This window comes from Antennarius striatus, chromosome 24, assembly GCF_040054535.1.
Source record: "Antennarius striatus isolate MH-2024 chromosome 24, ASM4005453v1, whole genome shotgun sequence".
In the NCBI taxonomy this organism is placed as follows: Eukaryota; Metazoa; Chordata; class Actinopteri; order Lophiiformes; family Antennariidae; genus Antennarius; species Antennarius striatus.
In genome coordinates this window covers 3,026,259-3,042,820 of record NC_090799.1, presented here as the reverse complement: position 1 = coordinate 3,042,820, position 16,562 = coordinate 3,026,259, and positions in this window count along the sequence as shown.

The window sequence follows — 16,562 nt, the reverse complement described above, 5'->3', positions numbered from 1 at the left end:
TATTCTGTTAAGTATTTTTTTAAGTACAGTACGTGCATCAATGAGACGATAGTCACTACCAGAGAAGAAGAGTCGCATCTAGGACTAGTGGAGCTTCATTTTCATGACACACACTTTTTTTTTTCTTTACATCTGTCAAGAATGAAGAATCCATCACCTGAGGCCATCAAATTTCAGACGGCTCCCTCTGAAGCAATAAAAGACTTCAGATGCAGTCAAAGTCTCAAACGCCTGTAAAAACAAATTGCGCACCTGCCCTCTAAGTTACTCTTGTCAAACGACAGAACATCTCTTACCTCTGTACCAAATCCAAATACCTTTTAAAAAGAAAAAAAAAAAAAAATTGGGGAGGGGGTCCAGATGGGTTTGATTTGAGTCGAAGTTGCCCAAGTTGATGCTTTTCCACTGCAGCTAACTAGAGGGAGCAGAAGAAAAGGTGCCTTGGAGCTTAGTCCAAGACCTACATCTTGGTCTAAGCCACTGGACCCTGGAGAGGGGGGCATGCCAGCTATAAGACTCAGCTTATTTGAGGATATGTCAGAGGCTAAAAGGACACCAAGCCTGGGGCCGGGGGTCCACCTCACTGCCGGGCAACCACTACCTGTTGGTCTTGATTCTTCTTCTGCTGCTGCTGCTTGTTCTCTTGTTCCCAATGGCAAATTCAGCTACAGTCCAACTATAACCCCCCCCGACCACCACCACCACCACCACCACCACTCTACCTGTCACTGGCCTGGCATGATGATGGTGCATCTAAATTAGCCTCTCACTAAAAGAAAAATAATTTCAGACTTCCCACTCAAACCCCTGGTGGTGGTAAGAATAATTACCATTATCCTGCTTTTCGTCCTCTTCATCATCATCATCATCATCATCATCATCATCATCATCAACACTTGACATTTTAGTATATAAAGATTTTCTCAATCTGATGAAATAAAGAAAACATGCAGAAAAGTTGGAATTGAAACTGAAAAGCAGGAAATAATAAAGGAGTGCAACAGCGAAATGCCTCCAGCTGCTGCTCCTTCTTCTGTTCCTGCTGCTCATGCTGCTCCTCGCATTGAGCGGCTTTCACTGTGAAGCAGTCACAGCAGTTTGTCACTGATGTTGGCACCGACTGTGATCGTTGATTGGAAACATTTTCACATGACAAAATGCTGTCTTTTTTTTTCTTTTTTATACCAAATCTTTAATTTTCGACAGCCGTGGTGAATGTCCTTTGATTTTAATAAGTGTCCATAGAAAAAAAAGAGAGAAAATCTGCAGTTCATTTGTGAAACTTGCTGTGAGTGGGAGCATCAGTCAGATCGGTGCCCGGTTTCTTCACACCGGATATCCTTGACTGTGACGATCAATCATCATGTGAAATTTCAACTTGACGCTCGTGGGCAGTGACTACTAAATCAGCCATGCTACTGTACCCATTCACCCATGCATTTTTTTTAATCTGTGGATTTTTCTTCTCAGTCAAAAGCACTACCTGATTCAAGTTGTAGAACTCTTTTTTTAAGTCATGTATAATCACAAGTCAGTAAAAAAAATCCATAGGGTATCAAACCAGCTCCATCATGTACCTTGAAATCACCCAAATGACAAAATGACCTTGCTCACAAAAGAAAGAACCATACTTATCATTATTTTTTTAGCCAGTGCCATGATTATGTGATAATGTGTAGTGATTGCATGAGAGCAGAGCTTTAATACGAGACAAATTGCTGCTCCACTTTCCTTAAAGCACTGCCTGCAGCCAGTTTTCATCGTTACTACCCTTGTTGAATGGCAGCCATTGTGTAAAACTATGTTCCTGGCACGTCGTTGACATTTTGGCGAGTCAAACGAGCATATAGTCAGAAGACAAGGAGGTGATGTCAAGCTGTGGCACGCCACAAGAAAGAGAGACTTTGAAACAATAGATCAGGGAGGAAGCTGTGCAAAACTTGGTAAAAATTAGTCCTACCAAAGTATTATGTCAGCGAGAAAGAAGGATGGAGTATGGATGTCAAATCTTGATGAGTTACACAACTTTTTAAGGCTTGAGTGATGACTTGATAAATGTATGAGTGACAACCTGATACCAGAGAAAAGTTCTATCCCCTGGAGATATGATGAATTCCGAGAGCTGAGGAGGTTATCACTTATAAAACAAGACAACCAGACACTAACATAAGGTTATCTGTGATCCAGAGTTGTTTTAGCCAGTCTTGGCCTTGTCTTTGGAATCCTACTCAGATGCAATTTTCAAACATGTTGGGACAAGGTCGGTCATCCGCAAGACTTTTTTTTGTGCACGTCTCTCAAAGACATTGATGTAAAGGTATTGTCTGCAAGAAATGTGAGGAAATTTCACTACAGATGGCTCAGGCTTGATTTTCCCCATTGCACACTTGGTGACAAAAACAACATGCGACGTATTCTTCAACTAACTTTTCCGCTTTGATATTTTGATTTGCTCATGTGTGAGAATTGAATTTCAATTAAAGGATATTGAAATAAAAAATCAAACAACCAACGGATTTTCTTCTTTTTTATTTTCTTTTTTGATGTTTGTTAACTGGAACAAAACATCAACACACAAGAATTAGGATATACCAAAAAAAGTGTTGTAACTTCCTCCCAAATGGAGGGTTTTCCTCTGAAAAATTGACATCGTTGAAGATTTTTGATCATACAACCCTCCTCGACCTGCATATCCACCATGATTCTAAAATAGGGGCACATGTAATCAGCTGCTGCCACAACAGTTTGATGCAAAAGAAGGCCTTGGTAGAAAGCAATGCATAATGACCCCAATAAATCTAAAGAAACTTACTTTTCAAGCTGGCTTGTGATGCAACCACACAAGAATTTTTTTCTTACTTTTTTTTTCCTATCCACAATGTCCCTGGAAAGGGATGAGCAGCCCCTCTCTGCCACTTTAGCCCATAAGCCTTCAAAGAGCAGCTAGCCATGGAAAGGGACCTTCAAAGTGTAAAAAGCACTCCAAGCCTCCTTTTCCATAGCACTTAATCACACCAGTATTAGCATTGCCGTGTCTGTGAGAGCCACTCTCCTCGTTCCAGATTTCCACACTGGGAACTGGCCTTGTCCGGGCCGTCATAAGGATGGAGGATAAAGTTTATGAATCCCTTCCCTTTTCCTTGTATTCCACATCTGAGCCACTGCATGTACAGACAGAGATTGGATGTTGGATCATCAATCGTTTGCACCGTGCGTATGAAAGATAAGGTTTCACTGCAGCTGTTCATTAAATCCTTCATTGGTTATTTGAAAATACATCCACTTGCAGTGCAACTCAGTCAGATTTGTGTAGCTTCCAAGAAATACTTTAATTTGAACAGAGCAATAAAAAAACAGTGTGTTGGTAATAATTAGGATCTACTGATAATTTCAAAAAAAAATGTTGTCTCTCTGAACTACATAGCAACGGTGTGGCTAAATTAAATACCAATCTTGAAGTGACAGACTTTTCTTCCTCCCCTTCTTCAGCTTTGATGTTGATCACAGCTAATTACACTGACATCCCAGGAAAGAAAAAAAAATTATAACATAAAAAGCTCCCGATTCGCTTCCCGCGTTGTTTTTCAGATTATGTTCTTACTTTTACTCTCACATTCCTTTTTCATGAATCCCATCTCGTCTTCTCACTCCATGTTCACAGTAGGTAATGAAAATTCCCCACTGTGAGATACAGATCTCATTAATACTTGCCTCACAACATCTTCACAGACAAGGAATGTTTGCATTTTACTTGATATTTCTTTTGTTCTTTGCGTTTGTGGTTAATTTCCATTTCATTTTCATTTTTTTTTATTTACAAGCTGGGCATTTTTTAACAAGATTAAAAAAAAAAACAGTTGAAACTTCAGGTTCATATAAGGCAGATTGAGAGAAATATCAATCATTTTTTTTACTACCTATTATACAAATTTATTCTATTTTTGAAGAGGACATTATCCTGACATGTGTTTACTATTCTAGAATTACATTTTCTCATTTGGTCAACTTAAAATAATATTCACCATTTCTTTTTTACTTTAACGCATTTGTTTTGGAAAAATCAGGGAAGACGAGCCGGCTAAATTTGGACTTCAAAAATAGAAAATGTGCATCTATTTCACACCTTAACCATCCAATCAGGGATGGTTAATATGTGATTTTTTAACTTGGGTTACAGTGGGTTAAAGTGTCTGCTAAATACTAATTTTCTCCATCTCTGTAGGGATTCTTTCTGATTTCTGTCGCACACAGCATGTCTGTGTCAAAAAATGATCACTTTAAGTGGACAGACCTTGAATGCGTGCAATTGCCTGGGAAACCTCATATTGAGTCACAGTGCCCTGTTTTTGTGATGGAGGACTTTTTCAAAAACATAACAACTATTTTATTTAAAAAAAAAAAAAAGTTTGCAATAAAACGCTATATTTAATATTTTGCATCAAATGAAAGATCTGTTTTGTTGTTCTGGTCGAATAGCTCCTTCCGTATTACCTCAAAACTTCCCGATGTATTATTTCTAATTGAAAATCCAGATTAAACCCAATAAAAGTTAAAAAAAAAAAAAAAAAAGGCTGACAACGGAACTCTGAAGTGTAATGAAGTGTTAAGGAATTAGTTATCAATGTTTATTGCTTGGAAAACTCTTCTTGTCAGTCTTTTAAGCAACAATTTGATAAATAAAACACTTTCAGTGACTCATACGTTCACATCGCTGTATTTTCCACTTTCATAAACACTATGAATGCATTTACCGGCCTGCCACATATCCAATCTCCCACATTAGTGTATCAACACTAATCCAGTTAGCCACTGCTCATTATCCCCCGTCTGCCGATACACGTTGATTGAAACATGATAGTCATCTGAGATTGAATTAGCGACAAGGTCATTGTGGTAACCTTGCAATAAATGAGTACAGCGATGCCTTCAATATGACATGCTCTGTTTGGAAGTAAGTTCGGTCGGTTGTGTAATTGCCTGTATGTTCCTTGGAAAATACTGGTGTAGATGAGCTCTAGTATTTGATGCCATCTTCAAATATTGATCTGGAGATTATTCATAAATGCAAACGCACCCGAGGGTGATCGCTAATGGGAATTAAAGCTGCTTTGTTTATCTGAACACCACAGCGGTGCTATTTACTCAGTTTTTCATTGTAATCAAATGCAGTGTCCTTGTCACGTGAAAGGCCAGAAGATGTTAGCATAGGAAATTACAATCCACATAAGTACTTCCTGTTTAAAAGCAGCCTTGCAGTTACATTTAAAGAAAAGTCAGAGTAGAAATTACGCAGTAGAAATAAAAACCCATTGTTTCACATTGCATCAATTTAATGCGTGCACTTGGTTTATCCGACCTCATCTCCATAAATCATATGACTGAGAGGTCATTCTCCAAATTTGTCCAACGTTATACTAAAATGTGATGGTAAGAATAAGAAGTAATAAATATAAGAATAAGAATTACTTTTTAGGGTGGCACGGTGGCGCAACGGGTAACGTTGTTGCCGCAAGGCAAGGCGGTTCCAGGTGTGTGTCCCGCTCTGTGCAGAGTTTGCATGTTCTCCCCGTGCGTGTGTGTTTTGTCTATGTCAGTATTTGGCTTTGCGTTGCACTGGCGTCACACCCGGAGTGTCCCCTGCCTCGTGCCCCCAGTTGGTTGGGATAGGCTCCAGTAATCCGCGACCTACTATAGCGGAAAAAAAGCGGGTAGAGAAATTGAAGGAAGACAAGACACTCAGCAAAACACATTCCAAGGTGATTTAAAATGATAAAACATTTGGTAATTTTGATAATGTTTGAGATCAATGCTCAATAAACCCAATTTTACTTTTCAATTTTGATGACTGATGGCATTTTTTACAGACTTACAGACTAGTCCTTAATATCATGGCTAAAATGGGGCAAAAAAAATCACTGTAGTCACTACTTTAATTTTGTATACTTAGTAATTTGAAGTTTTTTTTACCTTTTGCTAAGTTTGTCCAAACGTTTAAGTCTGATGGAGCACACAGTCCCACGCAGTACCTATGGGCTACTGCGTGGGAGCCAGTGATGGATGCCGCGCCCCCATCAGGCCTGTGTTTGGTCTTTGGTAGGTGTCACTCCATGACATAAGGGTATAAAGAAACATTTGTGGGTTTCTCTGGTGCTCTGTCATCCAGAACCAGTGAGGAAGCAGTCATGAGCTTCAGCATCAGTGAAGGGCCATTTGGTGAATTAAGGGGACCATCTTACTTGCATGTGATCATAGATAACTAAAGGTTCTTCATCATGCTTGTCTGGTTGGGATGTCCTGGGAGTGACTGAGGAATAGGATCCAGTGTCACCAACACACAAAAAAAACAAAACAAAACAGACAAAAAAGGACAGTTTCATCTCCAAAACCAGTGTCCCACACCTCTATAGCAGCATATCGAGAAAAAATGTTTGTTCCTTTTTTTTAACATTTTTTTTTATTGTTGCTTTTTGGTTTTAGTGAATAATTCAACAATATTTCCCTCTTCCTTTGTTTGCACATAAATAAATCAAGGACTTCCCTTTTGTTTCACAATGTTTGTCATTAAAGTAAATCTGTGAAAGATCCAAAGACAAATCTGCCTGAAAAACACTAAAATCATTAAGTCTGTAGGACAGATGCTCTATTACTAATTCTCAATTTTTATTTTTATTTTTATTTTTTCATCCATGAGGTCATTATGTTCAAGGACAATCATTTTACACTTTGGTATTTGTACTTTCCCTCACCAAATATGGCTTCATGTTGAGAAAAATCGAAAGCAGGTTACAATGGCAAACGTGCATAAATGTCACATGAGAAAAGATGGTCATCTACTATTGACTATCGTTCAGAGAGGTGGAGGAAGGGGATTTTAATCAATATATTAAATTCATTAGCAACTGAGAAGCATTGTGTTTCACTTTATTTGTGTTTTCACTTTATTTTCCAGTCCACACAACAGGTCCCAAAGTCTTTAGACAATTGCAGCAATAAGGCTTGGCCTTTCAGAGTCTGGCTGTGAGCAGTTGGCGGGCTTGGATTCCTAGCAGATATCTGTGACAGGCTGCAGGGACATTTGTGACATTCAGACGATGAAGCTTCAGCGGCAGTCCGTCCATGATTTTGGCAACAAGGGTGGAAGGCTGAATGCACGGTCCCCCCCACCTCACCCCCCAGAGTCTCATGCATGGCATCCAACCTTGGCAAAGTGGCTGCTTTTGCCTCATCACTGTCAGTTCACGAGTCGGTGGGTGGATTCTCCAACTGGTATGAAAAGCAAGGGAAACTGGGATGCTATGCAGAGTGCTCTTGGAACAATAAAAGTAGATTGACTTAAAGGGGTCAGTCAACTTTGCGGAACTTCAATTACTACTTCCAAGGAGGTGAGTTGAGGTGTTCAGTTTGGTTTGGTTTGTTGGACCAAGACATTACAAAAAACCCCCCCCAAAAAAACCCTAAAACAACTACTTGTTGCATTTCTGTGAAACTTATAATTCTAGACCGACTCTATGTCTGCATTGGTGTTGAGATAAACTAGCAACTTATCTCGGTTGTAGCCAGCCTCTTGACCAATGTCAGCTTTGATGTGCTTCAGCACCTCTAGAAACCCAATGGTTGGACAAATGGACACCATTTCAGTGGATGAAAGTGTGGGTATTGGTTTTTGGAGTAGATCTGCAGGGTTTGATTCTTGTTATTTCTTCTTTCTCATTGCAAAAAAAAAACAAAAAACAAAGTTGTAGATATATTTCCAGGCAGACAGGTCATTAAATTCTGAGAAGAATTTGCCTAGCAGTAGAGAAAATACTGTCTCCTCTGTGTGCAAAAAAAAAAAAAAAGTTATGGATGGATCCAAGAAGTAGGTTTGTGTGTTTTCGCGGAGAAAGAATCTAAATTTAGATGTTCCATAAAAATAGGGACTGTAACTTGTGGAGAAGAAGGGTCCTTTCGAAGGGAACGCTCAGGCTTGGTTGAGGTTTTTTTTTACAGTATCTGAATTATTTTATGGTTGATTTCCTTTTTTAGGTTCCAAGTTTATCACAAATGTTGACTTATTATTATTAATGGCATCAAATTCAGACATATATTCTGCTACTATGGATTTCCATTATTAATAAAGAGCCACATTATGAGCTGTTGTTTTGAGTAACTTGGGGAAGCAAAGCACATTTCTAAACCTCTGTGCAACATCTTTACTGACTGTAGTAAAATACAGAGAAGTGTCTTTGTTGCTGCCTTGGCACTGGAACAACAAAAGGCAAATTAAAGCTAATTAACATCTGTTTCTAGCTCTTCAGCGTGATTTAAGCAGTCAGGCTTCCTTCAGACCGACCAGACTTGCAGGCACCCAGAGGAGGCAGGAAGGAAGCTGTCGGGAAAGCGTTAGACACGCACATACACACGCGCACACATTGTGCACATGCACACACACACACACACACACACGTGTGTGTGTGTGCCCTGGCTGAGGCACACAAAACCAAACGGTATTAGAGCGAGAGCAAGGACGCTCTCAACAAAGACAGTCATCACACAGGAACCTGCAGCACAGATGCACATTTAGATTCACTCTGCACTAATAAAAGAGGCATTCATTTCCATCAGCCATTACAGTTGCAGCAGCGGCTCCTACTTCTTTTCAGCCATTAATGTTTCTCAAATCAGACTTTTAACCTTTTTTTTTTTTTTCTCGATGAAAAAGAAAGAATTGGGCTGAAAGGAATTATTCAAATGCATAGAAAGAAGAATCAAAACCAATCCTTTTCATAAATAATGGATACATTTCCATGTGTGGATGTATGGATGTTCATCTTTAGATGACATATCTTTCAAATGATGCCTTTGAGAAATTTGTTTTTGGAGGTATTTGACTTGTAGGAATAAATCTAGATCAACTCACAATGATGTTGAATGTTATGTTTGCCATAAATGGTCTGTTAATATAAAAGAATGACACGATTGCATAGCTATGGGTCTGCATGTGTGACTCATCTGTTAGTAATATCACCTTCAAAACAAGTATACAAATGATACAAGGCGAGGTTTTGTTTCTGTTGGCAGGCAGAGAGAGGAGAGCTCTTGCATTGCATTTGTACTAGCATGCAAAACACACAGACACACACATATATGCACACACACACACACACACACACACAGGGATGTTAAAATACACAAACCTGCAATTGTGCATCCAGACAAATACACATGCACTCTCCAACTCCTCTAACTTATCAGCGAGGCAGACGATGCCATCCCACATGTAGAGAGATCTATCATTGTGGACCGGGAACTGAATTACAAGGCCTTAGATTGTGGACTAGATGGGTCTCTCAAGGGGTGCAGGCAGGACCGTGAAAACAGGGCAAAGATGCATAGTGACACAACGGAAATGAAAGTCTGCCTCGACCTTTTGGATCTACCCCCCCCCCCCTCTCTACTATCTCTTGCTTTACATGCCTCCATCCCTTTATCTTTTTTTCCCCTTTCTCTTTATTTCATAAAGGGAAGAACATTCCTAACCGAAAAAGGCGATGTTGGAGGGGAAAGTGGATGAGCAGAGTGGGGAAAAAATGGATTGAGTGGAGATTTCAGATATGGATGGAAATATAAGGTGATGTAAACAAAGTCGGTATTTTATGTTATGATTTATGGTGATAGTAGCAGTAGTTTGCCATTTGTGGAAGAATTGCATTGTGGGCAATAATTGTGTGCATTTGCATCTCTGCAAAATTAAAGATGTAGAGATGAAAAATTGCAGTTAAAAAAAGTGTCATTCCTTATTTTAATTACATGTAAAGCACAAGACAGACAGTGATTTCCACCGTTATGACAGTGACTGAGTGTGACAGCTCCCATTCAGCTAGCAAGTCATTTGCATTGACTTGTTCCAGTGGCTTATTTCTCATAACGTTAACCCTTAGCTGTTTTGTTCAGCTGGAGCCGAACGTACCGACACTTTAATGTGAAGCGACAGTGAGACTCTGCATCCATCCAAAGTCCTATGTGGCATCAAGATGCAAACTACAATTTACAGAAACACTCATGGATTTACAAGGATGCTTTCATAGTTTAAATGCCCCCCCCAAAAAAAGAAATTAAAAAAGAGTAAATGAGACGTGTGGGTCTATATTTTACTTATTACCAATTTGTAAATGCTGACTAATGCAGCAAGGCATCGTCTTTAGAGCTCTAAAGACATGCATAAGCAGTATCTGCTTGTGAATAATTGAAGATTGCCTAACAGTCGAAACGATATTATCCCACTTAGGATGTAAGCTTACCTGGTATTATTAGAGAAATAATATTGGATTAGTACAGGAAAAAGGCTGGGATGTCATCGATCGTGGCTCTTTGTGGTACGACAGACGCTGAGTCAATTTTCTATCACTAATGTTAGGCAAACGTTTATTTTCCCTGCTGTTATACCATCCACTGTGATTTCTGATGTTGGAGATGCTCCTACTGTTTTTTAAAAAAAGTCTCTGATCTCCGGAAACTCATGTTCTTCAGCAAAATGTTATGTAATCTTTGAGAGTGTTATATGTATCGCAGCATTTGAGACGAAAGATGCAATTATTCCAATAATTCTCAGTTGTTAATATCGCTTAGAAATTGACCCACTATATATCAAGAATTCCAAATATTTTCTTGTTTACTGACTCTGCTTTGCAGGAGATGAATTTGGCCCTCCTATAATTTGGATTTTCATGTGAATAAAAGGCGTAATTGCTTCTTTTTCAATATTTTCGGAGCTAAATGCTCGTGGTCAATACAGGAAAATGTGAACTACCCAAAAACTTGACGTTAAAAATTAAATAAGACACAGTTCCCAATCTACACGTTTTCATCCAATGACTTTTCAGATCTCATTGGCACGTTCCCCAAGCCTCAAAGTTTGACTTTTTTTATTTTTTTCTTTAAATAGCTTATTTCTTGGTTCACACAGCATATTTTAAATATTATAAGTCATTGAGAAAAATACAAAGACATGAGCAGCATCAAAACTTGTGCCATGAAACAATCTGTCCTGTACTCTGGAACTACTGCAATCTCTATTCAGGACACAACAGTTTTTGGTTTTTTTTGGAACATCAGAAAAACACACACCAAAAAAGAACCTTCATATAATCAGAATTCAAGCCATTGGTCTTGAAGGGCTCCATCTGTATTCTCGTGACATTCATGTAAGTGGGGCGACAGGAGGAAGTCAGCCGGCGCACGCCCAAATCTGTGACCAACGCTGAATGAGAAATAAGTAGGGCACCATCCTGGAACACGGTATTCTGTTTTGACGCTGCAGTGGTAGCGTGTGTGACTGTGTCCACAATTTATCGTGTGCTCATTCGCTACTTGTGACATGACAGACTGATATCCTTTCTTGAGAGGCATCTCTGCAAGCTGCCGATCTGAAATAATTAACATTTAATGAAGGAGAAAGTTGATTTTTTTTTTTTTATTTCACTGGGGTCACTGACCCCCTTCATCATCCTCTGATTCAAAATCTGAGTGGATCTAATGAGAAATTGTGAGCAGATACAATGGAGCTATTATCACCTGTTAAATGTGCACATGTGGGTGAGCGAGAACTGTTTCTGGTTTCATTCACCCCCACCCCCCACCCCCCTGCATGCCATCTTATTGTGAATGTGAGGTGAGACAGGCAGACTGGTTATTGTTAAAAAAGAAGAGATTCACATATCCGGTGCTCATAGTAAGAGTTTCATTAAAAAAGAAGTTGCAAGAAAACACTTCCTCCAACATTAAATTGTGTCATTAGTTAATAACACCCCGTTTGGTGCTTGATGACAAGCAATACTCTGAAATACTTATCGTTCCAGTGACATGCATATATCCAAAATAGCACACGGAGGTCACAGATAGTCCAAGTGAGAAGCTGAAGCTTTGCTTCATTTACACATTAGTTTATCAGAGCGTGAGTCACATCACACTCGCACAAATCGCCACACAAATACACACAACGTCATGTGAGTCACGCTGGAGCGTGAGTGTAGGTGACAAAAAGAGCGAGGAAGAAAAAAACCAACAACAACAACAACACAATGGTTTTAATGTAGTTAGTGCCTTCAACAAACGGTCGCTTGTCGTGCCACACAGTGCCATTTAAAAAGGTGTTGAGGGGCCGGCTGTTTGGTTCCACTCCTACGCAAAATGAGGAAGAACACATATTGTAACAACTCCTCTGTGGCATTTGAGGGAGATTCCAATCAGATCAGTAGGTACACTATTTTTTTTTTTTTCCTTTTTAAATGACGCAGACGTTTGAGCAGGTGAGTCGTGGCTTCACCACGCCTGCATCTTAATTTGTGATGCCATAGCAACAGGGATGCCACCCCCCCTACACACACACAAACACACATCAGCGGCTTTTAACCGGACACCTCTGACTACCATCGCATGTTGTTAAAGCAGAAATTGCAACCACCTACAGCGGCAGCCTGTCACCACACAGTCAGATCTATGAGGCTTTGAATGGAGCCATCTGGTCGGTGCACCGGTGGTTCGTTCACTGCCTCGCTTCGATTAACCAGCATGTATGTCAGCATAGATTAGAAGCTGTTACCACCTTTTAACCCCAGTTTCATGATGCTTTGACTTTGAAATAATTAACCTGACAGTGTATTAATTTACTTTTATTAAGGTTGTAGTGGAATTTCATTTTTAACCTCCATCTATTTCTTGTGCGCCACCTCCAACCTGCTTTCACTTTTACAATCAAAAGTCAATAATTTTCTTTTGATTAAGTATACATAATAAAATTTGCATCATGCAGATGGTCGCAATCTGTCACTTGAGGTAAAACCTGAGCTCAAATGTGTTGCAGATGGGAATCATCTGAAATGGCATATTGTATCCTGGCTGCAAGCGATTTATTCAATAGATTAAAAAGAATGGACAAAAAATCCATTGACTGAAAATTAAGTGACGGTGTTTACATATATATATATATATATATATATATATATATATATATATATATATATATATATATATATATATATATAAGTCAAAGTGTTTAAATGAAATAACAAATACACTTTTTCTATTTTTCCCTTTTGACAATGATGGCTCCGACATTTTTTTTTTTTTTTTAACTTTAAAGGTTATTATTATTGCCTTTCCGCCACTGCACAGCAAATAGACTTGTGACATGACATATTCGGTTGTCTGCTGAACCATGCCCGGAGGTCCAGCGCGCGATGCGAGACCCATCCACTGAATCACAATGCTCCTGGCCATCCTCCTGCATTAATCCCCCAACACAGTCGAGGTAAAGCTGAATTAAATGATTGACTCGCTTGATTGATGAGAATGATTAAACTCCAATCATCATTTACTTGGCTTGTCATTTTAACCAACTTCACTTACCAGTGAAAAGCGTACCAGTTGGATAATTATGATGAACTAGATGTGCTGCACCCATCTCTAGTTTATTTATTTTTTTCCCTTTTGCTTTTTTTTTTTGGAGAAGAAGAAAAAAAACATTAATATTTCACTTACAGGCATTTGGCTGACACTTTTATCCGGATTGACTTTAATTGACTGCAAGAGTAGAAAAGGAATGAGGACATTTAATCCCTCTCACAAGTGTGGAGGATATAAAATATAGTTTTCATGAAGGATCTTGGTAAAAAATATTTTCTCAGGCCTTCATAAAAACAGAAGTAAGGAGATCTTTAATACTTCACCCAAAGCAAGCTTCTTTTGGGATATTTGACAATGTAAGATAGCAATGTGAGCGGAGACACCTTTGAAACATCTGAATGAAACAATACAGAAGAGTAACTTCTATCATGGGTGAAATGACAATCAGGTGTGTTAAAGTATATAACATATTACCTAATCCTGAGTAGAGGATATCTACCTTTACCTATTGAACTCTATAAAGCTGATTGAATAAAACACTGGTGTCACTTTTGATTATTAATTGGGAAATGCCATGCTGACCATTGCAGTGTATTTGTAAAAATCGAGGGTTTTCAACATGAACCAGAAGGATATTTAAAATATAAGAAATTGTAGAGTACCGCCACGTCCATTCACTTGCACAATCTGAACGGCATACATGCATTTTTGAATGAAACTTAACATCTAAGTACAAGATAAAGAGTAAAACATTATTTGCCAGTCTTATTTATTTTATTTTTTTTTAAGATAGCATTTAACAGCATATGTAATGAGCATAAGCAGGCCTGTGCAGGCATATTATAGGCAGATTTTAAAAGAGACTTTACACTGAGCTGGCAGAATCACATTAGTTTCCAGCTGTGCAGAATGTGTTTGGCATTGACGACATCCCATTTTCCATAACAAACAGAAACTTAACCAACGCCTTCCGGATCGATAAATTACAGGCTACTAAAGACTCAGGCCTGAAAGGGGATCCAGATTTTACTGCATCTTTTATGAACCGTAAAATGGCATTGTATTCTGGGCCAAAACAATGCCATCTGCCGGAGGCTTATTATGTGTCCACTCCTTCGCTCAGACACAACCCTACATTCTGATTCGCACAAAGATGGCATTAAAAAAAACCTAGTGAGACCAAATTCTGGGTTAAGAGCCAAGATTTAAAATGACTGTGTCGTGACAATCAACAAATTTGTTTTCTTTGTGATATATTTGTCTATCATGTTATAATGGAGATTGAGGCCATTAAAAATGACCTAGAAAACAATGACCTGACTGTTATATATCACCTTGATAGACTTAGAACTGACTGCATTGGATTATCTCTCTCTTTCTCTCTTTCATTAAGTTTCTTACTCTCTCCTCTCTTTCCTGCAATCTACCTGAAAAAAGAAAAAAAAAACCCAGCAAGAGACAAAAGTAACCACACATTTTTTCAAAGGAGGATACCAAAAGCCTGGAAACCATCAAGAGCTAAAAGACTAACATCTGTGATTATATTTGAATGCTTTCTGTTGTTCTGCGCCCCAACAGACTTGGTCACTGTCTTGTTGATGTGTGTTGCCCTTGGTAGCAAATTAATTTCTCTCTTAGGATTTTAGGTCAAGTACATCATATTTAACCTGTTCTAATTAAAATCCCTTGCCAGAAATACACAACTCATCAACAACTGAAAACCTGGCAACAAGCTGGTTCAAAACATCACAGATTAATCTGAATATTTTTACCATTATTGATGCTAATAAGAATGCTAACATCACTAAAAGAAAAAATGCATTTTACTGACTAATTTCTGCACTAAATGTCTGGTATTCTTATTTTTTTTGTGCACTGCATTTTTATTATGATGTTTAGCAAAAAATGCAAATTAAATTCATTTAAGAAAAAGTGTAAGAAAAAGTCAAGTGAGTTAATTGAAGTAGACACACTTCCTCCTCCCCCAAAGGAATTTCCTGTTTTAAACCCTGTTGTATTCAAGTAGTAATTCTGGCAAAAAGCAAAACACCACTGTAAAAGGCCATCATCACTTCCCAGAGGTGAGAACTGAGGGACTGTCTATTGGGAGATTACCGTAGATTTCACAAAGAGGTTGTGGTAAAAGAAAAACAAATGTAAGAAGCCATTAGAACTCAAAGGTCTTTTGTTAAAGAAAGTAATAAGTAAGCAAAAAAAAAAAAAAAAAACTAATATGAGGGGAGAGATTTTCTTAGAGGATGGTCTTTTTTTTTTTTGCCTGCATTTCTCTTCAATTACAGTAAGCAATAAAAATAATTGTGAATACAAGATGTTTAAGAAAGACAGCAGGCAGAAGGCAAATAATCAGTGCCAGTCTTGTCTCCTTAGTCCTACATTTCTTGCAATTATCATTACAAACATATCAAATATGCATTTGCAGTGCATGGGTGAAGCTATTATATGAATCAATCATCACAAGAATGGTGGCCACCTTCAGTTGAACACGATAAATAGGTCATAACTGAATTGATTAATATGATATTGATTTCATTGAGATAAAAGATGGGCTCTGATGTCTTGTAAATCTTAAAATAGATTCTAGTCATTGAGGTTCCACGAAATTATTTCAAAATATCCTTTGCTCCCAAATGCCCAAAAAAATGATATACCAACTTAAAACGGTTGTAGATTTTAACCACTGGCTAAATGCATGAAAGAAAATCATAAAAATGAAACTCTGGAGATTATCGTTTATTTGTCAAATAGTCGGGCCGGAGATCTTTGACATCAGTGTAGTTTTTACTCTGTGCTCTTTTATCTTTAACGTTACTGAGATTGTGGACACATATGCCACAAAAGTGAAAAATATAAGAAATACTATGATCGTTCTGCAGTGCAAGTTTAATTTTATGAACAATCCACACCTCCTGAAAAACTCTTTTTTTCCCTTTTTTGTGTGGCATTAGATCCTTTTTCATTCCGAAATCTATCAAATACTTGCAACAGGTCGAAAACTTGTGATTAACCCAGGATGTAGTGGTGACCTGTTCAGAGTCTACATTGCCTTTTGCCCAAAGTCACAGTAGATATGCTCCAGACCTTACAAGGATATACTTAGGGATCGACATGGTATGACATAGTCTATGCAGACGACTCACTTCTATAGCTCTTGCAACTTT